The sequence below is a fragment of the Mandrillus leucophaeus genome, unplaced genomic scaffold (genome assembly GCF_000951045.1).
Source record: "Mandrillus leucophaeus isolate KB7577 unplaced genomic scaffold, Mleu.le_1.0 Scaffold1144, whole genome shotgun sequence".
NCBI classification, from domain to species: domain Eukaryota; kingdom Metazoa; phylum Chordata; class Mammalia; order Primates; family Cercopithecidae; genus Mandrillus; species Mandrillus leucophaeus.
The window spans coordinates 130792-147071 of NW_012099699.1; positions in this window are offsets into that span (position 1 = coordinate 130792).

A 16280-nucleotide genomic window follows, 5' to 3' on the forward strand; every position below is an offset into this window, starting at 1 on the left:
TAAGGCAAGGGAGGTGTGTCTCAGCTCTGAAAACAGTTAAAGATGATTGGAACCAGTCAGGAAATTCTAACAAAGCAAGAAGAAGGCGACAAACCTGAGGACACATCAGCCAGTAAGAAAGGGTGAGGGGTCAAGCTTGTATAGCGCTAGAAATTCCTGTTTCTAGTTTGTTCTGTAGGGACTAGAACCCACATACATTCAGTCAACAAACTTTGTTCTACAAAAGGGATGAGGTTCTTTGAAGTCTGATTACTTATCTAGAAGCTTGGCGAAACCTATTTCTTCCTTTCTTGGGTGTCAACACCCCAGCATGATTAGTAGCACTCCACTTCCTGAGCCCTCATTGGACTCATGGGAAGACACAAGCTGAGCTCTCTGACGTTAATAGTGTGACCTCTGACCTCTGCCTGTTCGTGCTGCTAGCCGCTCAGGTCCCACCCAGGTGTCCCTTAGTGAAATTAACGTAAGAAGCGCCCTTCTCAGAAGCTCTCAAAGACCCAGGATTTTACTGAGGAAAACCTGTCTTCTATTCCCTTGTCTGTGTTGGTCTCATTGTCTGGGATGGATGGTAAGTCTGTAACCAGCAATGATCATTCCTATTCTAGTTAGACACAAAATGTGTTCTAATGCTGAGTACCACACTCAGCAATGACCCAGAGTACTGCCTCGATGATCAGTCATAAAAGGAAAACAGGAAACAGTGATTTCCGCATTTGAATATGAGAGAGAGACTGTTCTGTTCCTTTCTCTCCCTCTTTCCTCTGTCACCCAACTATGACACAATGAGGAGTAAAACTATTCCAGGGCAAGTTATTATGTTTCCCATTTTAAAGGGTGAGAATTGTGGTGGAGGCATCCTATCCTCTGTCCCTAATCTGTCCCAGACCCCACTATCCATCCTCCATATCTCTTCCATATCAGATAGAAAATAACTGAGATTTCATAAGCTCCCATAGAGGGAGTTAGTCTGTGAAGCACATGGTTGATATATAATGAATTCCCTTTTGACAATCAAATAGTCCTAGAACTTCTGTTCTAATGTGTTTTCCCTGCCTTTTGCTTCATTAAGAACTTTTATGTGCCTCTTTATTTCCCTACTACTATTTTAGAAATGGACTCAACTAGTGCTTAGAAGCTGAACATAGTTCAGCTATATAACTTGTTTATTCTCAAAACCAGGACCGGAATACACCCCAAGAACATTCAGTAGAGGGCTACATGATCAGAAATGTTTTATCTTAATATAAATGTTCGTTATTTTTTTCCTATAAATTATACTTACTATAACAAAATAACATAAATATAGATTCTAAGCATATTAATGAACTATAGGGCAGGGTGTGACGGCTCATGCCTGTAGCCTCAGCTACTTGGGAGACTAAGCTGGGAGGCTGGCTTGAGGCTAGGAGTTTGAGACCATCTTGAGCAAGATAGTAAGATCCTGTCTACAAAAAAATCTAAAAATTATCCCAGTGTGGTGGCACTTGCCTGTAGTCCTAGCTACTTAGGAGGCTGAGGTGGGAGGATCCCTTGAGCTCGGGAGTTCCAAGCTGCAGTGAGCTATGATCTTGCCACTGCACTCCAGCCTGGATGACAGAGCAAGACTCTGTCTCTAAATAAGCATCATTATCATCATCATCACCATCAAATAGAGAACTTTCTCAGTTATTCCCTCCATCAAATTTTTAACAGTCTAAAAATAGCTATTCAGCTATTATTTGTATAGCATGATAGGTTTCAGTCCTAGTGCTAATCACTGATTGGTTTTGATGTAATAAAGAAATTTTCCATTACTTAAATGATTCCTAGCTTTGGTTTTAGCAATTTAATGAAAGGATAATTGTACCTACAGAGAACTGGAAATACTCAAACATTAACTATGTGTAGTCTAGGCAAGATGCCAGAAAAATGAAATTAGTTCTAGGATTGATATATTCATGCCCCAAATTCCAGGGATTCTGTGTCATCTTCAAGGGTATAGTTAGCTTTTAGTGCAGCCAGTGACTTTGATTGTCACTGCTAGGAATACAACTTGAGAACACAGACACACTGAGGTTTGAGGCAAAGCCTGATATTGTTTCTCCGTGATATTGTTTCTGCCAAGCAGCTCAGCAATGGAGGTTAAGTGAGGGCCATGGCAGACATCTTATCAAATGTGAAAGTCCAGTTGGAATCTGAATATTGGCATTTCTTGGTGCTATGAAGAGCAAAGAAAGAGTTTAGAGTGTTACTTCTGGTAGGGCACTGAGGGAAGAAGCCCTCTCTGAGGAAATGACGTATGATTTGAACCTGGAATGGAGCTGAAGTCTGGCGACATGTTTCTGGTTGCTTGGTTTGCTCTAGCAATGGATATATAGTAGTGTAGTCAGACTGGAGGGTATGTGTGTGGTGGGGTAATGGCAGGAATGGAGTATGGGGGTGGGAATGAGGTGGGGACTAGGGTGTGGGGGAGATGGGGAGGAAGAAGATAAGTTTAAAAAGATAGGCAATGGCTATAGAGACTGCATTTTTTTGAAGTGTGGTGGAACCCACCGGAGAATGCATTTTAAAGGAGCACTGTGGCTGCTATGTGGAGAATGTCAAGAGGGAAAGCTGGGAGATCAGGAAAGATGTCATTGCGGTAGATAGGAGACCTTGGTAACTTGCACTACGGAGGTAGTAGTGGAGGTGGAAGCCAGTACATAGACCTCCTTCTGTAAATTGTGTTTTATTTTTAATTACGAACATAATATACTTTCATTGTAGAAAACCTAGAAAACACACAGACTTGTCCCCAAAGAAATTAAATCATAATCCCTCTACCCAAACTTAATTGCTATAATATTTTTGGTATCCTATAGAAAACCTAGAAAATACAGGTATCTGTCTTCAAAAGGAATGAAGTATTCTGTAGTCTTAGCACCCAAACTTACAGGTAATATTTTTGGTATCTGTCCTGTGAACACTTTTTGACACCAGTGTTGTTATTTTCAGAGAAACTGGTTTATTCTGATAAAATATCTATTTGGCTTAAATAAACTGGAAAATGTCTGCTCTATGACTGGATGAGAAAGTGAGTCTATGTGCCACAGAGTCACTTCTTTTATTTTTTAAATATTTTACTGCACACCAGATGCTGGAGGTCTTTGATATGTGGTGTCTGTTTTTCTCAATTAACCAACCCCTTTCACAACCTAAATTGTTAGCACTACACTCCTTGCAGTTAGGAAGGCTGAATTTTCCCCTTTGACCTTCTATATAAGTTGTACTTGTTCACTACCCTGCTTTAGCAGAGACGTGGATATTAGTACTCTCTTTACATTGGAGTCTTTTCACTAGAGGTAGACTACGAAGAGGCTGAACTTGGGAGGACCACTCTGACTTGGAGTAGACCAGAAGAGGTTCAAAGACTGAGAGGACCAAACTTTTTTGTTGTTTTGCTCATAAGTCTTCATCTTTCCAGAAGTACTTATCAGTAAAGGAGGAAGTGGGCTTCCTCCAGACCCCCAGACAGGGGCTACTTAAAATATAGAAGGGAGAAATCTTGCAGTAGTCTCCTTACAACTCTCCAAGAATGTATTCATTTCACCTCTTATTCTGGTTTCGAATACGTTCCATTTAATAGCTGTGTAATGACTTGATTATTAAAAATACTAGTACTGTTTGCATTCTATTTCCAAGCTTTTAGAGTGATTTCTTATAAGTCACTTTATGAAATAAACATTTAAGACCACCTCTTTATCTGTCCCCAGACGTCTGAAATTCAGCATACCGATAAAAGAATAGGGTTTATATTTGTAATCCAAGCTTGCTCCTCCTGCTGTATTTCCTGTCTCAGTTAAGTCTGACCTTTTCTAAAGTCTCCCAAATGATCGGGGAGGATCTTTTTTAGCTCTTTCTCCTCCATTCAGTAGGAAAGTATGTCTATGCAAGTTCAGAAAAGCCTCAGAAAACTTTTCCTCTCATCCAGTCTACCAGTCACTACTTTGGTTCAATAAACTTCTGTCTTTCACTGGGTCTGTTAAGCATTGCAGAAGGCTATGAAGGGAAGATTCTCATGCTTGTATGCCTGATTTTTAAAAAATGTTACAAAAGACCAAAGAAGTCACAAGCTTGCACAAAAGCCATTAAAACCTTCTACAAAAACTACTTCTGCAAGGACATCTGCACAGCAAGTGCCGGTTCAATCTTAGACTGGCATCATCCTTGTTATTGATCTTTGTAGCCAAGGATAATTATGTCAAAGCAATTATGTAATCCTCCTCATTTTTTCTTTTTAAAACTTTGTCTTCCTTTACTTCCCTGAATATAAACATGGCTTACTATGGCAATGTATTCCTGTTGCAATACTCTATTCTCAAATATCTTTCTTTTTTTTTAAGAGAGCTTCTCTCCATTTTTTGTTTAGTTAATATTATATATACATATAAAATATTAGTTAATATTATAATAATATTATAACATATATAACTGACAGTCAGTTAATATTATAGGAAGTTGCAACACTCTCCTAATTGGTCATTTATGCTACAGGCAGGATGATCTATTGAGTTTCTTTTTTTCCCTAAAGGTTCTGATTATGAGAGTTTCCCACTTTTACAATACTGCATATCCACATAAACTTCAAACTTCTCAGACAAGGTACATCCCAATTTGCCCATGTTCCAAGTCTGTCTCCCGTTTCTTACCATTGTCCCTGTGGTCCAGTTACATTGATCTCTTTGTTTCTTGAATGTGTTAATCCTGAGCTTTGTGCCTCTGTACCTGCTGTCTCCCTATGGAATGTTTGTTTTCTCCCTTTTTCCCAAGAGACATCATCTTCTTCAATCCTGAAGATCCAGGCCTAATGTGACCTATTTCAGGGCTGCTTCAGACCTTGTCAATCAACCCTACACTCTCAGAACAATTTGGTCAATATTAAAGCCTTGTTTCTTTTTATTCATGTCTAATCTAGTTTTTTCTTCTATTAAACTTGGGTCTGTGAGGATAGGGCTTTGGTGTTTGGTTCCATACATTAGTGTACACTTAGTTAATGTTTACTATGTGGATGAGTGAATAAATGAACCACTTTTCCTTCTCTCCTTTTTCTTGTAGTCTATCCTTCCAGATTGGATCAGTTTTGTGCTCACGTGAGAGTGTGCCTTCATGGGTGAGGAGTGGTGTGTTGTGTTTTGTTTTGCTTTCCCAACTAGTCTATAGTCATTTCTTAGACTCAGGAGTTTCCAGGAACTACAGCCCTTGGGCCAAATCTGGTCTGACCCCTGCTTTTGTAAATAAAGTTTCATTGGAACATAGCCACATCCATTCACATATGTATTGTGTATGACAGTTGTGTGTGGCAGAGACCACGTGGCCTGCAAAGCTGAAGACATTTCCTATCTAACCCTAACAGAAAAAGTTTGCTGACCTCTGCTCCAACCCAGAGAAAGAGCTGGAGGCTAAGATCCTACAAGTGATTGCCTGTAGAAACATTCCCAAAGTAGCAGCTATTAGGTCCTTATATGGAGTAGTAAATGTCTAAGATGGATGTTGATTTGTATGATGAGCATAGAAACTGTCAAAGAAAATCTGGTGAAAGGCCTGATAGCTTTGTTTTAGTAATTACAAGACAGACGATTTTGACTTAACTCATCTCTAAACAGCGATTCTCAAAGTTGAATCAGAATCCCACGGAGGGCTTGTTAAACTCCTCCTTCCCCACAGTGAGTTTCTAATTTAGTATGTGTGGGTGGAGCTGCAAAAGTTGCATTTGGAACATGTTCCCAGATGTGTCTGGTCTAGGGACCATACTTTGAGAACCATTTGTCTGGAACAGTGGTTCTGAGCCTTAGCTGTATTTCAGAATCACCCAGAGAGTTTTAAAATTATTTTAAGACCATGCTTGGCCCTTACCCCAGGCTCACCACCTCGGAAGTCCCAGGGCTTGAATGTATTTTTAAAAGAATGGTTCTGAAGAATACTTACCTGTCATGGTGTATAGAACTATCATATAGGCTTTGCTGGTTGAGGTATATATGAGATGTTTTGATAAGTTCGAAACAACAACTCGACATAGATTTTGTTTATATTATCAGCATTCAGAAAATCTATAAACTGGAATTTTGTTATCAAATGGATATTACATTTGTCAGTGGACTGCAATAAAACTATAGTCCAAAAAGTATAGTGTTCAATTCAGCAAAATTATTTTTCTTTTGTAAATTTGTTTTCAGTGTGTAAAATTATGATTCTATACCTGATACTTCCCTTTTCTACTTTTCCTTGAAAGTGAGTGAGATTTTATTTTGACCGTGTGTGAAGGGCTCACATTTTGCTACTCTTACATGGTGTCAGAGAAAGAAACTTAAATGTACAAGTGCCGTGTAGAAATGGCTGCGGCGCTAGGGAGGTCATCTTTCCTGGCTCTTCCTATTCTGTGTGCAAGGAGAAAACATCCCTTAACATCTGCACAAGGTACCTTTTAAACAATATAAAGCCCTTATTACTCTGTGTGCACTTTTGTTTAGAGAACTTGTTTCCTCTCTACCACAGTTTTTTTTTTTTTTATTGTACTTTAAGTTCTATGGTACATGTGCACAACGTGCAGGTTTGTTACATATGTATACATGTGCCATGTTGGTGTGCTGCACCCGTTAACTCGTACCACAGTTTCAATACACTGTATGCTGGCTGTGCTCATTTTAATTCTGTTGATTGCTATTTATAATGTTCTTAAGCCAAGTATTATGTCTGAATACAAATAAGGCAAAACAACAATGAAACAGTAAATGTAGAAGAACCAAGCCTTTGGCACTTTGGCAGCTAATATAGTAACCTCGACAATCATGATCCATACAAAAAACTGTTAAGCACTGTGTTTATGAAGAGCAAGCATTTCTGTCATGCTTTTGGCCTGCATCCTTTCTTTTTAAAATTCTTTAATCTTAAAAGGATAGGAATAAATACCAAGACTTGGGTTTATAGATTCCCAAATCCATACAACAAAATAGCCATCAACTTCTTAAACTACATAATTCTGTATTATAGAATCATGATGATTACTAATGTGAAATGTTGGCATATGAATTTGACAAATGGCTTAACAAGAATAATGTTCTGTAGTATGAAAGAGCTCATTTATTAAGTGCCTTTGGATTAATTCAAGTTTGAACCTGGCTGTCTTCAGTGAAATTTTTCATACTTTTTTTGCATATGATTAAGATTAGAAAGGATATTAAAAGCTATTGTGAGTTAAGTAGAAATGAAGACCTGTTGTTCTTTCCTTTTCATGGATATCACCTGCATATCCCCTGGTCAGCTCAACAAAGAGAATTTTATTTCTAAGGATTTATTTTCATAGATTCTAGAAAGCTATAGTACCTGGGAAAACCACGAAGTAATGGAGAATGCTAATTTATTATTACGTTGTTGTTATTTTAAGCATACTCATTAGAAGTACAAACTCTAGTTCAACTAGAAAAATTGATTGAAATGGAGACTGTTTCTTCATGATCATTAATATTTTTTTTTTGATCGGCTCATCACTTTTTGCCTGTTAGTGGAACTTCATTTCTCAGGTGGGAATGTTCTAGATTCCTTCTTCATACACAGGCTGGGCCAGGATTATGGACATAGTTCTAAGAGATCTTGTTCTGAGAGCAAAATGAAATACTTCTTGTCTTTTCTATCGCTCCTAGGAGTGTAGTTTAGATAAGTGGATTCTGAAAATGAATATGCTTTGCCGAAGGTCAGATGGGCCCCATGCTTGGTTTAATGCTCTGCTGTTGCTGTCCTGAGATTCTTAATATTTCTTGAGCCCTATTTTACGGGGGAAATGGCATCTTAATTTCGCTGGGCACGGTTGCTCATATCTGTAATCCCAGCACTTTGGGAGGTCGAAGTGTGAGGATCACCTGAGCTCAGGAGTTCGAGACCAGCCTGGCCAACGTGGTGGAACCTCATCTCTACTAAAAATACAAAAATTAGCTGGATGTGGTGGCACACGCGTGTAATCCCAGCTACTTGGGAGGTTGAGGCGGGAGAATCACTTGAACCCAGGAGGCGGAGGTTGCGGTGAACTGAGATCATGCCATAGCACTCCAGCCTGGGCAATAGAGTAAGACCCTGTCTCTCAAAAAAAAAAAAAAAAAAAAGTTATTGAACAAGAGCCTTCACATTTTTATTTTTCACTGCACCCCATAAATTATGTAGTCAGTCCTGCCCATGGAACTGTATTTTATTATTTATTTCCCTATAGATTTTTAGCATGATGTCTGATGCACAAATGCATGAATGGGTCCTTCCTTATTCTGAGAGCAAGCGCATTGCTCATAGATGTGCAGTTTAGGTTAATGAGCTCCTAACATGAATATACTTCAGACACAATGAGGTGGAGAGTTGAGTGATGGTTGGGAGGAAGTGCCAGTAGTAAATGAACTTTTGAAGAATACAGATTCTCAGGCCCCACCTGAATCTTCCTGAGTCAAAATTTCTTGAGACTGGAGCTCAGGAATCTGTATTTTAAGGGCACCTTAGGTACTACTGAGCCTGTGCCTGATTGACAGTCTTTTCCCATAGAGCTCTACAAGGCCCGCAGGTCTGTGCCTAGATACAGATTTCTTTGGGGATTTGTCGAAGTTGTCAAGAAAAAGGCCTATTTCAAATGATCTCAACTGAAATTTAGAATATGGTGGGGGATAACCAGCCTAAGAAGTATATAATCCAAGTCTAGGGTGATCCAGTGTAATAGCAACAGGGCTACCATTTGTCTAATTGCTCATGCCCCATCAAAGGGATATGATACTTCGTGTACCTTGTGCTCACAAACTCCCAAAGTATGAGGTTAAGGTTGGTCTTAGAAACTATGCTACAGCATAAAGTGTCAGCCTGTTGCCATCTGGTGCCCTCTTCACAGATTTAGCAAACTGAGATCTACCTCCAAATGGAGGGAATCAGAGGCGTTGTAGTGTGGAAAAGCCTGATGGTAAGCCTGGTACCTTCACGTGCAGTTTAGATGTGGGCCTTGTCAGAGCTACTATAGGTTTTTGCAGGGACTGGAGGGGTGTGGTGAGGGTGGCGTCTGAAGCAAGTTGTGGATGTGGGCTTGTCCATCTCACAGTACCGAATGACCTCCAAGTTTTCATTCAGAAAGCAAAGATTCAGGGTAGGAGGACATCTGACGCCTGTCATGGTGTACATTATATGTATCTACTAATGAAAGGTGAAGATGCTTATGAGACACAAGTCTCTCTCAATCCATAAGGAAACTTGTAACTCTAAGCGTGATGAAGGTGTGCACAGTTCATGTTGCCAGATGAGAGCATCTAGTCTGAGAAGACAAGAAATTTCAGAAGGAGAGGTAGAACCACCCTGAAATGCCTCTTGTCCAGAAGGAAGGTTGTGTGCATGAGGGCGAACATCCGCCAGGCTCAGGAGCAGGTTAGGTTGCTGGATACCAAACAATCATTGTCTGTCATTGTCTAGAAGAGTTTTCAGATTAAGATACACTTGTAAATGGAGGTACGAGGAGATTCGTCTTAGTGGTGGAGCGGTAGAAAGGACAATAACTATCAACAAAGTATTAGCAATAAAATTTATCCGGACAGAGAAAGTAATTTATTTTTAACCACTTGCATGATCTCATTCATTACTCAGTAAATACATTCTGCACAACTAGAATGTGTTAGGTACTACTATTCTAGGTACTAGGTATATAGGTTATTTACTAGGTCACATACTAGCTATACAGATTATATACTAGGCATACAGGTTATTAAGACAGGTTAATTCCTCATGTCATGGAACCTGAATTTTGATAGATGATTGATAAACACATCATGGTTGGAGGGTAAATTAGTACAGTCATTATGAAAAACAGTTTGGAGTTCCCTCAAAAAATTAAAAATGGAGCTATGTTATCCAGCAGTCCCACCACCAGGGACATATTCAAAGGAAATGAAATCAGTATGTCAAAAAGATCTTTCTACTCCCATGTTTATTGCAGCATTATTCACGATAGCCAACAAATAGAATAAACCTTAGTGTCTACCAATAAATAAATGGATAAAGAAAATATGGTGTGTACATACCCAGTGGAATACCGTTCAGTCTTAAAGCAGAAGAAATCCTGTCATTTGGGACAACATGGATGAACCTAGGTGATATTATGTTATGTGAAATAACCCAGGCACAGAAAGACAAATACTACATGATGTTACTTCTGTGAAGAATCTAACAAGCTCGGATTCATAAGTAAAGGGTAGAATGGTAGTTACCAGGGGTCTAGGAGTTGGTGGGCTGGATTGGGGAGATAGATATTGGTCAAAGGACACAACATTTCAGTTAGATAGGAGGAATAAGTTGAAGAGATCTATTGTACAACTTGGTGACTATAGTTAATAACAATGTATTGAGTTATTGAAAATTGCTAGGAGTAGATTTTAAGTTTTCTCACCACAAAAATATGTGAGGTAATGTACATATTCAATTTAGCTATTCCACATGTATTTCGAAACAAGTCCACAATAGATATACACAATTATTATTTATAAACTAAAAATTAGGGAATAAATAAATCAGAGTTATGAGTCCTATGAAGAGAATGAAAATAGTGTGTGTGAAAGATTATGAACCTTACAATGAATGGTCAGAGATGTGGGAATACCTTCTTCCTTCTACATTAAGTATCACTACTACCCTAATGTGCTCATTTGTTAAGAACTAAGTTTCCTTATCTTGGTGACCACTACCGAATTCACATTCTTGGCCAGACCATTGCAGCATTGGCTGTATAGGATGATTTATGGGGACTGAGACTGAATTCAGTACTGTCTATTATATCAGTACCATCATAGCAAGTAATCCCTTTCAACTGTTGCATGTGTGTTAATTGAATGTTAAAGAATGTAAGATTGTACCAATATTATTATCTTCCTATTTCTTATACATGTTTGGCTGACTTGAGGAAAATAAAAACAAAATACCAATGATGTTTAGTGTTGCTAATACCTAGGTTGACTTGTGGCACATTTCTCCTTTTTTTACATTTATTCAAATTGGGACTGGCTAATAAGTAAAGTGATAGTATTTTTAATATAAAATGTCTAAATATCACAGAATAAGAAAATATTAAGTTGTCTGATTTTGTGTTTTCATATAAATTTAATGAATTGCATATTGTGATACCGTGATGTTATTTATATAAGGATAAATATCCTTATACTTTTCAAATTTTGAATTAGATAATATCAAATCTAACAATTTCTTGTACTGATATAGATGATTTATAATTGTTAGACTATGAATTAGAGAATCCAGTAGAACAATTCTGTTATAGTCTGAATGTTTGCATCCCCCCAAAAATTCCTATATTGAAATCCTAACCCCCAAGGAAATGGTATTAGGAGGTGATACCTTTGGGAAGTGATTAGGTCACAAGGGCAGAGACCTCATTATTGGGATTCATGCCCCTATAAAAGAGACCCCAGGGAGCTCGCTAGTCCTTCTATCATGTGAATATAAAGCACGAGGGCACCATCTCTGATCCAGAAAGTGGGCCCTCACCAGACACTGAATCTGCCTTGATGATGGACTCTCCAGTCTCCAGAACTGTGAGAAATTACTTTTTATAAGCCATTTAATTCATGACATATTTTTATGGCAGCCCAAATGAAGGAAGCCAAATTAAGACAATAGATTTATTTTTCAATTTCAAATAAATTCCTAGATTTACCAATAAGACTTACGAAGTAAAAATATTTGCTTTAAATTCTAGAGTTTTCAGCATCTTGAACCATCTGATCCACTGAATCTCATTTTACATCTAAGGAAAATGGAGACTTGGAGAAGTTAAGCTATTTGCTGTAGGAGCTAGGGATTATTTTATGTTTAAGCATTTACAGGACACCACGTCAACCATTTATAAGTGGAGAGGGCATTTAACGTAGCGGTTATAAACATTCCTGGATTTGGAGCCTGTTTGTGTTTTTCACCTATACATGCCAGCTCTGAACTTCAAGTTCCTTAATTTCTCTAAGGCTTCAGTTCCTCATCCGTACGGTCTGGAAAATGGTCACGCTCTCCTCCCTCAGAGTGAGGTCCTAGGAATTAAGTTACATAATAACCACAAGCATGTAGCACAGTAGGGGGGCATAGAAGAAAAAATAAGAGAAAATTAGTATTGTTTAAAATACAAATACTTCTATTTAAAAGATCTTTCAAGGTGACATTTTTAACAATGTATATTAGAAACACCAACCTATGTAGTGTAGTAGCCTTTTTCTCGAAAATTTAGGTTTTGTTAAATATCACTTACCTCTACAACAGTGTTATTAGTACTTGTACCAAATAAATAATTTTTTCTTTTTTTTCCAGAGAGGGTCTTGCTCTGGTGCCTAGGCTGGAATGCAATGGCATGATCATAGCTGACTGTAAACTCAAACTCCTGGGCTCACTCAGGCAATCCCCCTGCCTCAGCCTCCTCAGCCCCTCGGGTAGCTGGTGCTACAGGCATGCAATACCATGCCTGGCTACATGTTGCATTTTTTTTGTAAAGACGAAGTCTCACTATGTTGCCCAGGCTGGTCTTGAACTCCTGACCTCAAGTGATCCTCCTGCCTCTGCCTCCCACAGTGCTGGGACTGTAGACATGAGCTACCACAGCCAGTCTGTAAACAACTTTTGTTGTGCTTTAAATTTCAGCTAATACTTAAACAACAACTTAATCATATAGCACTTGCTAGGTGCCAGGTACACATATCAGCACATTAATCCTCACAAAAATCAGTGACATAGATATTATCATTATCCCTATTTGACAGATATTGAAACTGCACTGAAGAGAAGTCAAGTGGGAAGTGTGAGGTCACTTGGCTGGTAAGTGAAGGAGCTGTGAGCTCTACCTGTGAGCACTAGAGCCACTGCGGTCACCCATTCCACTGTACCGCATACATCATGGGGGAAGAACTGTTGGAAGACAGAATACTCTAGTAATTGCACAAGACCATATCTGATTTGTCTTGGTGGGTGCTGATCCAATGGAGTGTTGGCTTCTGAGAACTCCATTTTATAGGAATACTTGTTCCGTATTAAAAATGGCTGTCACTAATTGCTTCCGTGGATCATAAACTCTATTAGGGACTTTGAAAATTCTTCCCCCCACCCTCAAAATAAGCCTCGAAGATAGATTATGTTGGTGGTAATATATATAATGATGCCCATTTTATAAGTGATTATCGTAGGTGTTATTGAGTCTGAACAAACTCATTCTGAGTCTGAATAAAGTATATACCTTGCACCAAAACAGTTATTTGTCTAATTTTGAAGTCACTGTAATATTTAATTTTCTTTAATGAGCACTGTGTATATCTCAATTCCGTGCTGCTGAAACTCTCGGTAAATGATGATTATGAGCAATAAAGTGAGTCAGCAGGGTATAACGGAGACTGTTCCCAGTATCCCAGAATAAAATCTAATTTCAAAATGATCAGTAATTATCTGTTTCACCTTCGGAAAGCAGTGACTCGGCTTTCAATGAAAAATGAAGGCAGGGTATTGAACTATTTGATCGCTCTCCAGACTAAGGCCGGATTGGGCGTGAGAATTGTAGGTAAATATTCCCCTAAATAACACTAGATGGCGCGCAAGAACAAAAGAGACAGGGGACATTTGTAGGATACATGCAACCCTCGTTTCAATTTGTGATAGAATGTATTTTCTGAAGTGAATAATTGATTTTAGGCTACTGATACCTAACGTAAGGAATACCTGACCTTACGTTTTGCCAATGTAAAATTCTGCCTTATCTCCCGTGTGGAGTTGTCCTTTGAAAAGTCTGAGCAGAATGCCAACACTTTATGTTTGGCAGAACAGTCACCAAACAGACTTCCTGGCATCAGTTCTACTAAATAATTCTGGCCCTAATCATAGCAAAAATAAAGTAAATTGAGTATTTAAAAAAGATGATAGAGTCAAGGGATAGTTTTATGAGCTCTATAAAATTAATTTCTGTGCTTTTTTTGGATTAAAATTTGTTTTCAGAAACGCAGGCTTGTGACATTATACAAAGCATAAAAAATATAACCAAAAAGCATACGGATGTATTCTCTAGAGGTCTTTGTTTTTTAGGTCATGAAGCTCCCAGACTTAGGCTCTAATGTAATTTATTTGTATTTTCAACTATTATTCATAACTTTTTTCACTTTTTATCACCTGTGCCTCCTTTGAGGAGGAGAGCCTCGTGAAGCAGAGTGAGAGGCAACAAACAAAAGGTAGAAAACAAAAGGATATTACAAAGTAGAGACAAAGCATAAGTATTCGGATTAGATGCTCTAATGTAACCCAGGTCAATGCAATTTCACATGATTTTCTGAATGTCTCTAGAGGAAAAAAAAATAATGGTGGTCAGAAGGATCAGTTGAAGTCTCTTTCCTTCAAACAAAAAATTAATTTTAGGCCAGGTTCAGTGGCTCACTCCCGTAATCCCAGTACTTTGTGAGGCTGATGCAGGAGGACTGCTTGAGCCCAGGAGCTCGAGACCAGCCGGGGCAACATAGGGAGAACCCTGTCTTTACAAAAAATTAAGAAATGAGCTAGGTATGGTGGCATGTACCTGTGGTCCCAACTACTCAGGAGGTTGAGATGGGAGGATCACTTGAGACCGGGGAGGTCAAGGCTACAGTGAGCCATGGTCATGCCATTGTACTCCAGCCTGGGCAAAAGAGTGAGACCCTGTCTCTCTTACACACACACAAATATATATATATTTAAAACAGCTTTTTAGGAGAGAAGAAAAATAGCATTATGAAAAGAATGCTCCGTGAGTATCTTTGTGCTTTACAACTACATAAACCATTAACGGCCCAACACTTGGTCTGAAGATGGGCCAATTGTCTTGAAGCAACCTTGAGTTTACTTATTGAGTACTACTTTCTGATGACTAACATCAGCGTTGTTTATGTATTATCTCATTCAATTCTCCTAACAGCTCTGTGGTGGGGGGCAATTATCCTACTTTATGGATGAGAAAACTGAGGCTTAAGGAGGTGAAGTAATAAGCCCAGCGTCTCATGAGTGTCAAGTGGAGGAGCCTGTTCTGATTCTCAAGGCTTTGAACTATGTCATGGTGTTCCCTTGAGATAAGTGTTGCATTTGAAGGCTGGACCTCTGCCATATTGTGAATTAAAAAAAAAAAAATTCTTTAAACACCCCGTAGGTGATCTCCTGTTTCTTTCTCACCTACAAGCATTCTTTTATGTCCTTCCCACACTGCTCAGTGACCCTAGAGAAACTTGGGTACTGTAGGTGACATTAAGAAAAGAAGCTATTTCACCTGTTTTTGCTATCCCTCACAGGTAGCATAATGCTTGAACCCAGGTTTTAATGTTACTAGCCAGATAAAGTGGACTTTTTAAGGTTTAGGGGCTGCTTTCTTGCATTTGAACACAGTTGATCTCATTCATCTCCAAAATAACTTGCCATGTAGAGAGGATTAACCTAATCTTGATTGCCTGAATTTTAGCCTATATCACAAATACTGAAAATTTCAGGAAGGGAAATATATTTCATGTTAAGTCCTCAGATCATCTTTAAATGGCAGCAGGCATTTCCGCCTACATGCTGGCCTCGTGTCTAAGGAAGTTATCCATAAATTACTTTTTTAAAGTAACTTAGAAGGTGAGTGGTTACAAGATTATTATGAAATATGTTATTTTGGCACCAACTCAAATGAGGCCTTAGAGAACAGGATGTGGTTCATTCTAGGCTAAATCTGTCTCTTGATTAGGTGGGTGAAATCGGGCAAGTCCCTTAACCTCTCTAGTCTCAAAAACTGTAAAATGTGAAGGTCGATCCGGATGTATTTCAACATCTTTCCAAACTCAAACCTTCTGGGATTCTTTAGGCTCCACACCTGAAGAGAGTAATTAAAAGTAGGACACATAATTTTTAATCAAAGCCAAAACTTATTTCAAGACAGTGTTGGTATAATTAATACTCAGAAGTTCTTAAAGATACTTAGATGAAAGCTCAAAAGGAAAGATGATCATGGCTTAGAAAATTCAGTGAGTAATTAAGTGCAGATGACTAATATTCTTCTGCCTGTTCCCCTCTCCCTTCAGGAGCACAGGAATAAGAAAAGCAATAAAAGCGACTCCAGTTCTTCCTGGCATACCTAAGAAAAACAGCCAAAAGACATTTCTGATGTGATTTAGCATGTCGTTTTCTATCCTTGTTAATCACCATGAAATAGAACCTGCTTAATATCTAACACTACCTCTAACCTCATTTGTAATTCCAAATAGTGTAATAATGTCCTTTGTCAGCGG